Below are 14,086 nucleotides of genomic sequence, written 5' to 3' on the forward strand. Positions count from 1 at the left end.
TCCAGGGTCCTGGGATCGAGTCCCACATCCAGCTCCTTGCTCGGCCGGGAGCCTGCTTCTCTCTCCGCCTCTGCCTGCTTATGCGCTCTCTCTCTCTCTCTGTATGTGTGATAAATAATTTTTTAAAAAATAATAAAAATAATAAATATTCAAGAACACATTCAAACCTTATGAGGTGGGCCAGGAATGAGAGTAGAGAGGCGAGGACCAAGAACATGTTTTATTGTTTCCTACTAAGATTCTATACCCAAGGATTCTCTGTCCCACTCTAGTATGTAGGAGTGTCATGTGGTGTCCACAGCCACTTGACTGGGGTCTGTTTTAGGGCCCCCTCCTTTCCCCACAACCACAATCCATTGGAAATTGAGTTTCACTCTAATTTTCTGTGTCCCATCCTGGAGATCCAAAAATGACGGAGAATGACTGGGCTTGAACTTGAAAACTTGTTTCATATTCTTACACTCCATTGATGTGTTTATTCATTCAACAAATGTTAACTCTGTTTCAAAAACTATGTGCTGGGGAGACACTGGTAAATGAATCAGCGTTCCCAACCTTCATGGAGCTTACATTCTGGTGGAGGAAATTGTTTCTTTCTGACTTGGCTTGAAATTCATGGCTCTCTGGCAGGGACCAGAATGGAAACAAAACCTAACACCAATGCTGAGTTATTAACCCAATATAGTATAACTCATATTTTAATCCTTCACAAACAACTACTATTGTTAGTCTAAAGTATTTTGATCTTTGTACAACTCATAACATATCGCATTTTTCACTGAGGGCGTTGTTTCAGTCAATTACAGTTTCTAACAAGATAAACACTGTAGGGCAATGTACTTGTGGTACAATATGCTTTATTAACAACATACTTTGTCATCTGAGTATGTGCCATCAAAGTTGTTACCCTCTCTCTGCTCCTGGTCAGGAATTGATCTGATTATGTAACAGAACAGTTTGTAGATGATTTTTTAGAAGATAAAGTATTTACTGTTACCTACCCCCTTTTGACTACCCTTACCAGAGAACATATGGTAAAATAGAATTTTATTTTCTATTTTAATGTTGCAAAATTCACCCAAGCTTGTCATTCCCATTTTTGCTCAGAAAAAAAAAAGTGTTTCACAAAAAGTGCTACACTATATGGAGATACAATACTGCTGCTTTATATTTTCTACTGACAGTAGTTTTGCTTCAGATAGTATCATGGACCCCGGTTTTGAATTTATTCTGACAGTGTCCAAAGTGGAACTAAACCAGTTCAGAAATATGAGCCGAGGAGATGGAAATGAAATGAGAACATTTAAATGAAATATGAACCCCAGGCAATCTGAATGAATTCTCCAGCACTTTGGTTCAGGAAAGAAACTGTAAGGGTCTTACTTCACTCATAATGAAGTGTATGACCCCAAGCAAATCACTTAATTTATCTCTTTTTCCTGATGTCCCTGCTTTTACAATGAGGTTAATAGGACCAACAGTGCAACTGCACTTACAGGAGAAAAGAGAATTAATTACACCATTTCTGAAAGGTACTTGATAATTATCAATCAATTATCAAGAGGAATTTACTGAGCCTTGGGTGTACTCACCATTATATACCCAAAGCTTAGTACATACCTTATGTATAAATACTCAAGAAATCTTTGTTGCATGGATGAATAAGAAAACGAATGAATGAGCCATTTACTGAGTGCCAGGTCCTGTTCTAATAGAAGATCTAAGATGCATCCCTGCCTTCAAGGAACCAATAAATCTAATCAAACAAAACATGTATACATAAGTTATTTAGCAATTTAGGGTAGTAAGTACTAAATGAATGTTATAGTTCATCATCTTCAAACCAGAATTTCCAGATTCCATAATTTCATTATGAATTCTTCCCTAAAATTTATCTGCTTGAGGATGCACCTATGATTTTATTGCATAGAAGTACTTGAGGATGGTTAATTAAAGACTTCCAAATATAGAAATATAGGTCATTAGTATAAAATTCTGTAGACAAGCATAATGAAAATATAAGGTAAACAGGAAAAAAGAAAGATATAAAACATTTCCATCACTCCCAAAGTTTCCTCATGCCTCAGTCTTGTGCATTTCACCCTTCATCCCCAGCTCCAAGCAACCACCGATTTTGCACATGGTCACTATAGGTTAATTTGCATTTCTAGGATTTTAGAAAAACGCTATCACACACTATGTACTCTCTTTTCTGGCTTCTTTAACTCAGAGGGGTGATTTTAAGATGCATCTATATTTTTCCATGTATTTATTATTTATTCCTTTTTATTGATGTATTCCATTGTATGGATATGACCCAATTTCCATTGTATACCGCAATTTGTTTATCCATTCATTTGTTTATAGACATTTGGGTTGTTCCTAGCTTGGGCTATTATGAATAAAACTTCCATGAACATTTGTGTACAAATCTTAATAGACACATACGTTTTCATTTCTCATCGTGAATACCTAGAAGTGGAATGCCTGATTCATGTGGTAGGTATATGTTTGTTTGTTTTTTAAATTTATGATAGGTTTATTTTAAACTTTTTTATTTGAGTATAGTTTGCATACAACATTACATTACTTTCAGGTGTACAACATAGTGACTTGACATATTTATACATTATGCTGTGCTCACCACAGGTGTAGCTACCATCTGTTACCGCACAATGCCATTACAATATCAGTGACTGTATTCCTTTTGCTGTGCCTTTTAGGCCTCTGACTTATTCATTCTCTAACTGGAAGCTTGTGTTTTCTACTCCCTTTCACACATTTTGCCCATCTTCCACCTCCCTCCCCTCAACTATCCATTTGTTCTCTGAATTTATAATTCTGATTCTGCTTTTTGTTTATTCATTTGTTTTTCTGATTCCACAGATGAGTGACATCATGTGGTATTTGTTTTTCTCAGTATGACTTATTTCACTTAGCATTAATTCCCTCTAGGTCCATCCATGTTGCAACGAATGGCATTATCTCATCCCTTTTTGTGACTGCATTATATTTTAGTGTTGTGTATGTGTGTGTGTGTGTATGTGTGTGTGTGCACACCACATATATAAATAGCACATATATATATACATATATGTATATATATGTATATCGTACATATATAGTATATATGTATATATTTATATATACCACATCTTCCTTATCCATTTGTCTATCATTGAACACTTCATATCTTGGCTATCACAATAAACATAGGGATGCATATATCTTTTTGAATTAATGTTTTCATTTCTGGGGGGCAAATACCCAGTAGTGTAATTGTTGGATTATATGGTATTTCCACTTTTAATTTTTTTTAAAGATTTTATTTATTTATTTATTTATTTGACAGACAGATCGCAAGTAGGCAGAGAGGCAGGCAGAGAGAGAAGGGGAAGCAGGCTCCCTGCTGAGCAGAGAGCCCGATGCGAGACTCGATCCCAGGACCCTGAGATCATGACCTGAGCGGAAGGCAGAGGCTTAACCCACTGAGCCACCCAGGCGTCCCTCCACTTTTAATTTTTTTGAGGAAACTCCATACTGTCTTCTACAGTGACTATGCCAGTTGGCATTTCCTCCAACAGTGTACAAGGGTTCCTCTCCCTCCACATTATTGCCAACACTTGGTATTTTTGGTCTTTTTGATTTTAACCATTCTGACAAGTATAAGACAATATCTCATTTTGGTTTAAGTAACATGTTGAATAGAAGTGGTGATAATGGTATCCTTGTTCCTATCCTAAAAAAGAGTAATTCAATCTTCCACCATTAATTATGATGTTATGTGTTGGTGTTTCATAGATGCCCTTCATTCATTTGAGGAAGTTCCTTACCATTTCTAATTTTCTAAAAATGTTTGTCAGGAATAGATACTGGATTTTGTTGTGTACTCTCTGCATCTATTGGAATCATCATATGGGTTTTCTCTATCCTGTTAATATGGTGAATTACACTGATTGATTTTTAGATGTTAAATTAACATTACATTCTGGGATAAACCCTGCTGAGTCTTGAAGTATAGTTTTATATGCTGTCTCTTTTATTTGTTAATGTTTTGCTAAGAAAATTTGCCTCTACATTCATGAGGGATATTGATCTGAAATTTTTTAAAAATGTTTTTCTTTTTTAAGGTCTTTTATTTATTTATTTGAGAGAGAAAGCAAGTACAAGCAAAGGGGAGGGGTGGAGGGAGAAACGGACTCCCCACTGAGCAGGGAGTCCAATGCGGGCCTTGATCCCAGGACCCTGGGATCGTGACCTGAGCCAAAGGCAGATACTTAACCGACTGAACCACCCAGACACCCCTTAAAATATTTTTCTTATGTTTTGATATGAAGGCTATGACAGCCTCATAAAATGATCTGAACTGTGTTCCCTCTTTTTCTGTTTTCCTGGAAAATGTTTGTAAGATTGGTGTTATTCAAAGTGAAGTCATCTGGCTTTTTTTCCCTAACAAATTCAATTTGTTAAACAGATAAAGTGATATTCAGAATTTCTGCACCTTAAGTCTATTTTGATAAGTTGTATTTTTTCAAGAAATTTGTCTTTTCCATCTATGTTGTTGAATTCTTGACATAATGTTATTCATAATGTTTACTTCTTATTCTTCAATGTCTACAGGATCTATGCTGACAACCCTTAGCCATAATCATAATAATTAATATACATATATTATCATGTATTTTAATATGTAATAGATTTATTATTGTTAAAACAAATTAATAAATGATTTTTTAAATTCTCACACACTTCACTTAACAGAATTTGACTTAGGAAACACCAGTCCAAGACAACATGGTTCAAATTTCAGTTATCACCCTATATGGAAGGGAATACTATGCATAATTTATTTATTTATTTATTTACTTACTTACTTAACTTATTTAAGTGCAAGAGAGAAAAAGCAGTGCAAGTAGGGAGAGGGACAGAAGAGGAAGGGGAAGGAGAGGGAGAGAAAATGTGAAGCAGATTCCATGCTTCCATGCTGAGGGTGGAGCCCCACATGGGGTTCAATCTCCTAACCAAGAGATCATGACCTAAGCCAAACCCAAGAGTCAGACACTTAATGGACTGAGCCACCAAGATGCTCCTATGCACAATTTTATGTGAACAAGTTAGATAATCTGGATGAAATGGGCAAATTCCTAGAAAGACACAAGTTATGAAAATGAATGCAAGAAGAAATAGAAAATTTGAATAGGCCTATAATAAGGAAAGAAGTTTATCTAGTAGGTCAATATTTCCCACACAGAGAAGTCCAGGACCAAAAGGATTAACTGTAGAATTCTACCAAACATTTAAAGAAGAATTAATGGGCGCCTGGGTGGCTCAGTGGGTTAAGCCGCTGCCTTCGGCTCAGGTCATGATCTCAGGGTCCTGGGATCGAGTCCCGCATCGGGCTCTCTGCTCAGCAGGGAGCCTGCTTCCTTCTCTCTCTCTCTCTCTGCCTGCCTCTCAGTGTACTTGTGATTTCTCTCTGTCAAATAAATAAATAAAATCTTTAGAAAAAAAAAAAAAAGAAGAATTAATACCAGTACTTCACAAATGCTTCTAAGAAATAGAAGAGGATGTGATGCTTCCCAACTCATTCCATGAGGTCAGTGTTACCCTAATACCAAGACCAGAGAGAGACATCATATAAAAAAGAAGAAAAATAAAAGGAAATTTCAGACCAAAGTCCCAATAGATATAGACTCAAAAAATCCTCAATAAAACTTAAATAAATGGAAAGACATCCTGGATTCATGGGTTAAAACACTTAGTATTGTTAAGATGGCAATGCTATTCAAATGATCTATACATTAAATACAACTTTATCAAAATTCTAACTGGCTTTTCTCCCCCCTAGGAATGGACAAGTTGACTCTAAAATTCATGTAGAAATACAAGGGACCTTAAAATGACAAAAAAAAAAAATCTTGAAAAAAAAAAGAACAGGTGGGGCACCTGGGTGGGTCAGTGGGCTAAGCCTCTGCCTTTGGCTCAGGTCATGATCTCAGGATCCTGGGATCGAGTCCCACATCGGGATCTCTGCTCGGCTGGGAGCCTGCTTCCCCTCTCTCTCTGCCTGTCTCTGCCTACTTGTGATCTCTCTGTCAAATAAATAAATAAAAATCTAAAAAATAAAAAAAAGAATAGTTGAAGGATTCTGCAGTAATCAGAGTGTGTGGATGACTCAGTCGGTTGAACATCCAATGCTTGATTTTGGCTCAGGTCATGATCTGAGGGTTGAGGGATCAAGCTTTGAGATGGGCTCTGCACTCAGCAGCATGGAGTCTGCTTAAAATTCTTTCTCTCCCTCTCTCTCTGCCCTTTCCCCCACTTGCACATGCTCTCACTCTCTCTCTCTCTAATATAAATAAATAAATAAATAAATAAATAAAATATATTTTAAAAAAGCTACAGTAAACGGGATGCCTGGGTGGCTCAGTGGGTTAAGCCTCTGCCTTCAGCTCAGGTCATGATCCCAGGGTCCTGGAATCCAGACCCGCATCAGGCTCTCTGCTCAGCAGGGAGCCTGCTTCCCTTTCTCTCTCTGCCTGCCTCTCTGCCTACTTCTGATCTCCCTCTCTCTCTGTCAAATAAATAAATGAAATCTTTTAAAAAAATAGCTACAGTAATCAAGATAGTACAGTACTGTTATAAAGACAAACAGAAATGTCATTGGAATAGAATTGGGATCCCAGAAATAAATCTTTGCATTTACAGTCAACTGATTTTTGACAAGAATTTTTAACTTTCCATACTTGTTATTTTGATTATTCTGTCTTTTCCTGTAAAGATTATTTTCAGGACCGGTAGCAAAGGGCAGTATAGATGAGGAAGAAGAAACTAACCCAAAGAGAAGAATTGGTAGGATTCAGTGACTGACTGAACTTGTGTGTGTTAAGGAACTACTGAAGGAAGATTTGAAATCTGGGTAACTTGAGAGCGGGACTACTGGTGCCATAGACCTTTTGAAGGTCTATTGGGAGAAGAAACTTTTTTACTCTTCAGAATATACATGTTTAGAAAATGTTTGTGCAAGTGGTATCTTGACAGATGTTTTTCTTGTTGATGTATATTTTCTTAACATTTTAATAACTATTCTAGACTTTTATATGACAAGAATAACAAAGAGATGCAAAGCTATATTATTTAAAACAAACTTGGTGAAATTAACCAATAATTTAAATAATCTGACTTTTGTTCCCTTTTACTCATCAAGTTTATGTCTTTGCCTCTCAGGTACAGTACTTCTTTTTATTGGTGTTCCTATCTCCTACACACAAGGAAGACCTGGAATTCACATTTTCATGGTATGCAGGCCAAATTTCAAGATTGCAACTCAGGTTGAACAATGAATTCACTAAGGAGATCCGCATCTGCGTGAGACCCTTACCCTGGCCCTCCCCCTACGGCCGGTGGCCCAGAGCGCACAGCCAGAGTGCCTCTGCCTTCGAGAAAGTGTAAGACCATGCACATGGCCGCACCGCCCTCCGTCGTCGGTTAGAAAAGAAACCCGGATGTGCAGGGGCGGGGAGGAGTTGGCGTCTACCCATGAGGCAGTGCGCGTAGTTATATACTTTTGCCTTGGTCTGAGGCGCTCATTCCGCGCTGGGAGTCGCCGCAGCCGCCACTATTTCTGTGGCCGCCGCCTAGCGTCTTCGCGCTCCTCCCTTTCCTCCTCCTCTTTCTCCTCCTCCTTCGAGTCCCAGTCACGGCGACCTGCTCTGCTCACGGTAAGTGATCCCCCCGCCCCCGCCCCCGCCTGATTCTTGCTGAAGCCGGCAGCGGCTCTGCCACAAGGCTGTGGCGGCATAGCTCTGAGGGTGGCGGCGCCGGCTTGGCTCTGAGGGGGGCAGGTTGAGGGTCCGGATGCCGGCGTGTGTTGCTAGGATCGCCCAGGGAGCGGGGGAGGGGACGAACTTGGCGCGGTGGCGGGTGGGCCACCATCTTGAGCCAGCCCCGGCGGGGCGGGGGCGGGGGGGAGGAGAATCTCGGAAGGTAGCTGCTCGGCGGCAGGGTTTGGCGGCCCTCTCAGGATTTGGGGGCCTTCTCAGGCCGTTGGCCGGGCGGGCCGCCGCCGCTGCCTCCTCACCACTCAGGGCCTGCGTGTCTGTCAGTCCTTAGCCTGGTTTTGGCTTTTCTTTCTGGAGGCAACTCCCTTTGGTCTTTTGTATATTTGATACCAATGTTTGGAGAGACCCGCCCACCCTCAAGTCTCTTCGGTCTTAAGAGACCAGAGAAGGTTCCGAACTTTCTGGTTTCTGGGCCCCTTGGGCCCCTCCTTTCAGTCCCGGTTCCCCCATCCAGATTACTGGTCATTCAGTGCTGATACCCTTGTTCTTGCCAAAGGGACTGTGCTGCTCGTTGTAGAAATCGTGCTCCATTCAGTTATTGTCTAGGAGAGAGGAGCTCTAAGGAGAAACATGGAGTTAGATGCACAAATTTTTAACAGTGAGCTTTGCGCGTTTTTCTGAGATGGAAAAATTATTTCATTTGGGGGTTTTATCCTTTTCTAGACACAGGGAGTTCCTCTTGTTATCTCAGTATAAGTGTTTTTTAAAGGAGAAATCATAGAAGAAAATGTCAAGTGAGCCAGCTTCTTCAAGCACAGGAGATCTTCATCCAAAGGATTGTCTTTGTTTGCAAAGATTTTTTAGTTTGGTTTTTTTTTTTAATCTGTGAACTTAAATTTTGCCTTTATTGTTTTCAAGTGTGGACTGAATTTTAATGTGGTTTTGTGCCATTAAAAATAAAATTGAAACCAAGAAATAGAGTTTCAAACTACAGAACTCTCTTAGCATTTGTGAGATGTCCTGTTTGGGGGGTTACTGTAAAAACTCAAGCTGTCTACTTAAGCAGAAACTTCACTTGGGTTTATGAAGGAACTGGTTTGCATATAAAATTAAGTTAGGGCTGTGTGTCGTGGTGCTTTAACATCGGTACAAATTCCACTATAATTGCGTTTTTCATTTGTATATTCATTGATAATCGTTCCTTTTGAGGTGAGCTGTGGAGTGTTGGTAGAACTGTTTAGAAGGTGAGAAGACAGCCTCGAGGAGAAGACTTTCCCTGAGGCCACTTGGTTAGGAAGTGATAGAACCAGTTCTTGAACCTAGATCTTCTGACTTCTCCAATGCTCAGTTCACTGTATCATGCATGCCCCAATTCTCATGGGAATGAGGTGGTCAGAGAGAATAAGCAATGACACTTTACCTTAAAAAAAAGATATTCTTCAATTCCCCTTTCCTTTATATTTTCATTTTAAGATCTTCATATCTTTTCAACTTTTTAGTATTTAAATGATATTATTATTTCCAGCCAGGTTGAAATGTTGAAGAATAGCCCATTCTTCCACTAGCACAGTTTTCCATCAGAAAAAGTTGTGATGTTGAAGGGCTCCAAATTTCAGCTTCCCTGTTAACCCATTTTCCTCACTTAAGTTTTCTACACCAGTCTGATTTCTTCAGCCCAGTGTTTTACTACCCAGCACCAGCTTTCTTAGTAAAAAAAGAAGAGTTAAGTGGAAAGAGTATATAATTAAGTATTCTTGCTTCTCTTTATTTTCTTTATTCAAGAGGACATTTAGAACCATACCAAAAAAAAAATTGTTGTTGCTGCTGTTACACTGATTGCACAGGAAAAATATTTAGATGAAAAGTGTGTTTTGTGAATAGAAAGTAATCCATAGTTTTAGTGACTGGATATAGGTAACATATTGAAAACAGTTTGTTATTTCAAAAGTAACTTTTCAAAGAACAGAGATATTTATGATATATTCACTAATTAAATATATTACCCTGAATATTTTTTCTGTCCTCCCGCTTCAGAGAGGGACTTGAAAATGTTTGGTTTTCATAAGGTTTTAAATAATGACTCAGGAAGATGTGGTTTACTCCGTAATTTGTATCAAAATGTGTTTTTGATTCATTCTCTGCAAAGCAGTTTTCTTTTAAGGAGTGGTTTTATTAACCCACAATATGTCAAGGAAAATAGTGATCACTATCATCTAGATAAAGTGGACCATTTTTATTTTATTTTTTATATTTTAAGTCCTTTTACAAATAATATTCATAAAAAAGTGAAATCAACTTTATTAAAAATTTAATAAGGATTGAAACATGGTGTACGTCTTTGTGTATATTTGGAAAAGATACATTTCGGAAGCTGATAAAAGAATGCAGCTATCTTTTATTAAACAGATATTAAAGACATTTACAAAATGTATATCAGTGCCACTTTTTTCATTAAATTTTTTATTTTAGAATAGTTATTTTCATTAAAAATATTTATATGAACATGTAATGGGCTTATTACTACTTTAGATAAATTAATACATATTTAATTTTTTCTCATTTTCAATTTCTAATACGGTAAGTATCAATAGATATAATCTATATAAGCAAGCTCATTTGAGTCTTCAAGGTTTTTTTTGTTTGGTTGGTTGGTTTTTTTTGGGGGGGTGTCTTCAAGTTTTAAGAATGCAAAGAGGTCCTGAGACATCCTGAGACCAAAAAACTTGAGAACTACTGATCTAGTATACGTTATTGGTGACAGTATCTTAACAGTTCGTTGGGTTTTTTTAAGATTTTATTTATTTATTTGAGAGAGAGAGAGACAGAGTGGGAGCGCATGAGAGGGGAGGTCCGAGGGAGAAGAAGACTTCCAGAGGAGCTAGAAGCCTGATATGGGACTTGATCCCAGGATTCAGGGATCATGATCTGAGCTGAAGGCAGTCACTCAATCAACTGAGCCACCAGGTACCCTTTAACAGTTCTTTATATGAACTCGAGTTTCGTTTTCTTTTAATGTTTATATTCATCAACTTGTAATACGAGTTCCAGTAAAGAAGGAAAAGTTGAATAAAATAATGTAAATAATTTTTCTTGTGCTTTATTTAATCTTCCTAAAAGTGCTGCAAGGAAGATACTGCTGTTTTTACTTTATAGGTAGTAAAACTAAGCTCAGAAAGGTTGATTAAACATCCTATAGGTTTGGCAAACAGAAAATGGTAGATTCAAAATTCCCAGTTATTCAGCCACTATGTCATGTGTTTTCATCATCGTACTCTACTCTTACTTGACATTTTCCGTATTGGATAAGTTTTATTCCTATAAAATGTGAAGTAATTAATAATACTTCCTGAGGTTACTTTAGTTATTAGTGTTTATGAGTATCTTATGAAACTTATATAAAATATTTATAATTAATTTGGCTTTGAAAAGCCAATTTGTCTTTTCTGCAGATTATGCCTTTTATATATGATGTGCAACAAAAACATATTCTTGTAGGTAAATTCTTTACCTTGACTATGATATAAAAATTACTTTGCAGAAAGTAAATTTTATAGCACCCCACCCAAAAAACTAACATAAAAGAAAATGTTTTAAAATATAAGCAGTCTTTGCAAAGTATTATTCTAATGAACGTTAGTCATAGTGCCAACTAGCTACTTTCCACAAATAGATGAAATCTGGACGTCGACAGAGAAAAAAATTGAAAACCTAAATAAAATAAGGGGAAAATAGAGTTATTAAAGAAATATCTTCTCAAAATATGCCAGGACTTCATGTGTTCAGACTTTCAAAAAAGTAATTCCCATAATAAACAAAGAAACAAAATGGTGAGCCTAGGTTTTCCTTCTAAATTATATGTGATTTGTTCCCAAAACCTGTTTTAAGAGTTTGAATTATTTAGATGTCAATGTAATTGTCTAAGGATTCAAGGTGTAATGCAGTGTTTCTTGCATTTGAGTACTGTAGCAATTAATTTCTGTTATAAGAAAACATTTTCATAAACATCTTCCTACTTAAAATGTTTAAAGTATTTCTAGAGCTCTTACTCAATCATAAAAATATAATCAAATTGATGCTATTTGAATCAACTTTCTAATATATTGAGTGAATAATACCTTTTGATGAAACAAAATCACTGCCTACTTTTATTGCATTTTCATACCTATCTAAACAATGGCAAGATTTTTCTATTTGAATCTTTTAAAAACCATCATTTTTATAGCTAGCCATACTATCATTTGTCAATTTAGTGAAGATGCATCGTTTAGATATTGTCTTCCTATGTTCTTTAGTTTGTTATTAACCAGCAGCAGTAAAAGTGATAGTACTTGATGAAAATGCAGTAGTAAAGACAGACAAAAACAGCAGTACTGATGTGATCCAACAGTTTCCTCTTCTGCCTGTTTATCTGAAGGAAATGAAAACACTAACTCAAAATTATGTTTGCATCCTCATGTTCATTGCAGCATTTTTTTTTACAATAGCCAAGATATGGAAACAATCAAAGTGTCCATCATTCGATGAATGAATAAAGAAAATTTGGTATATAAATATAAAAGGGACTCTTATTCAGCCATAAAGAGGAAGGAAATCCTGCCATTCATGACATGCATGGACCTTGAGGGCTTTATGCTAAGTGAAATAAATCATACAAAGACAAATACTGTAGGATCTCATATATGGAATCTTTAAGAAAAAAAAAAAAGGAACTTACAGATACAGAGAACACATTTGTGGTTGCCAGAGCTGGGGATTAGGGATGGGCGAATTTGGTGAAGATGGCCCAAAGTTACAAACTTCCAGCAATATAAGCCCTGGAGATGCAATGTATATCATGGTGATTACAGTTAATAAGATTGTATTGTATATTTGGAAGTTTTTAGATAGCAAAACAATATATTGCTTTAGATAGAGCTCTCTTGCACCATCTACAATATATCTTTTCCCCAGAGGTCTATTAGTTTGAAAAATATGGGGGTAATAAGCCACTGGTAAGTGTGTTATTACTCTTGAATGCAAGTACTAGAAACCTTGCTCAAGGTAGATAAAACCAAAAATGAACAATTATTCCTTCTCTTTTTAAAAAAATTTTTAAAGATTTTATTTATTTATTTGACAGAGACACAGAGAGAAGGAACACAAGCAGGGGGAGTGGGAGAGGGAGAAGCAGGCTTCCTGCTGATCACGGAGCCCAATGTGGGGCTCCATCCCAGGACCCTGGGATCATGACCTGAGCCAAAAGCAGACGCTTAACCAACTGAGCCACCCAGGTGCCCAATTATTTCTCCTGTTAACTGAAAAGTCTAATAGTTAATTTACTTCAAGAATGGCTAGCTTCAGGTATTTAAATGGTATTATCAGAATTTGAATATCTCCCTACCTTGCCCTCTCTTTCTCTACTCCAGAATCTTACAGCTTTTCTATTTTCTTTGTTGGTTTCTCTCTTGGACATTTCTTTCTCCACATAGTGACTCCATCACTGCCAGGCTTATATCCTACCAGCATATTATTTTCTTAACTTTATTAAGTTTATTAACTTTATTAAGATAAAATTCACGTCATAGGGGCCCCTGGGTGGCTCAGTTGGTTTAGGCTTCTGACTTGATTTCAGCTCAGGTTATGATCTCAGGTTCCTGGGATCGAGCCCAGCATTGGGCTCCATGCTCAGTGGGGAGTCTGATTGAGATCATCTCTCTCTCCCTCTCTCTCTGCCCCTCTCCCCCCAGCTCCCACACTCCCTCTCTAAAATAAATAAATCTTTAAAAATTCACATAACCTCTAATTCAGCCATATGAAGTATACAGTTTAATGGTTTTAGTATATTCACAGTGGCATGTAACCATCACCATGGTCAATTCCCAAAAGAAACCCCATATCCACTAGGAGTCACTCCCCACTTCCCCCCCAACAGTCCCAGCCCTAAGCAGCCACTACTGTACTTTCTGTCTTTATGAATTTGCCATTTCTTGACATTTCATGTAAATGCAGTCATGCAATACATGGTCTTTTTGACTGGCTTCTTTCACTTAGTATGTTTCAAGGTTCACCTATGCTATATATGAGTATTTTATTCCTTTTATGACTGAATATTATTCCATTGTATAAGTATATCATATTTTGTTTATCCATTCATCAGTTGGGTGTGTGGGTTGTTTCCACTTTTTGGCTATTATAAATAATGCTGCTACACACATTCCGGTGTACAAGTTTTTGTATGGGCATATGTTTTCAATTCTCTCTTACTTGGAGTGGAATTTCTGTGTCATATGGTAACTATGTTTAACTTTGTGAGTGACTGCCAAAGT

The 14,086-nt window shown here is 37.3% G+C and overlaps 1 protein-coding gene across 1 annotated transcript in view; it reads left to right on the plus strand.

The window, feature by feature from the left end:
- Positions 1-7,570: 7,570 nt before the first annotated feature.
- The window catches only part of ZNF280C (zinc finger protein 280C), a 62,702-nt gene continuing 56,186 nt past the window's right edge, over positions 7,571-14,086 (plus strand). The window contains exon 1 of the mRNA XM_059385172.1: positions 7,571-7,721. The gene's annotated coding sequence lies outside the window, so the exon portion shown is untranslated. The remainder of the gene's footprint in view (positions 7,722-14,086) is intronic.

Source organism: Mustela nigripes, chromosome X (genome assembly GCF_022355385.1).
Source record: "Mustela nigripes isolate SB6536 chromosome X, MUSNIG.SB6536, whole genome shotgun sequence".
NCBI lineage: Eukaryota > Metazoa > Chordata > Mammalia > Carnivora > Mustelidae > Mustela > Mustela nigripes.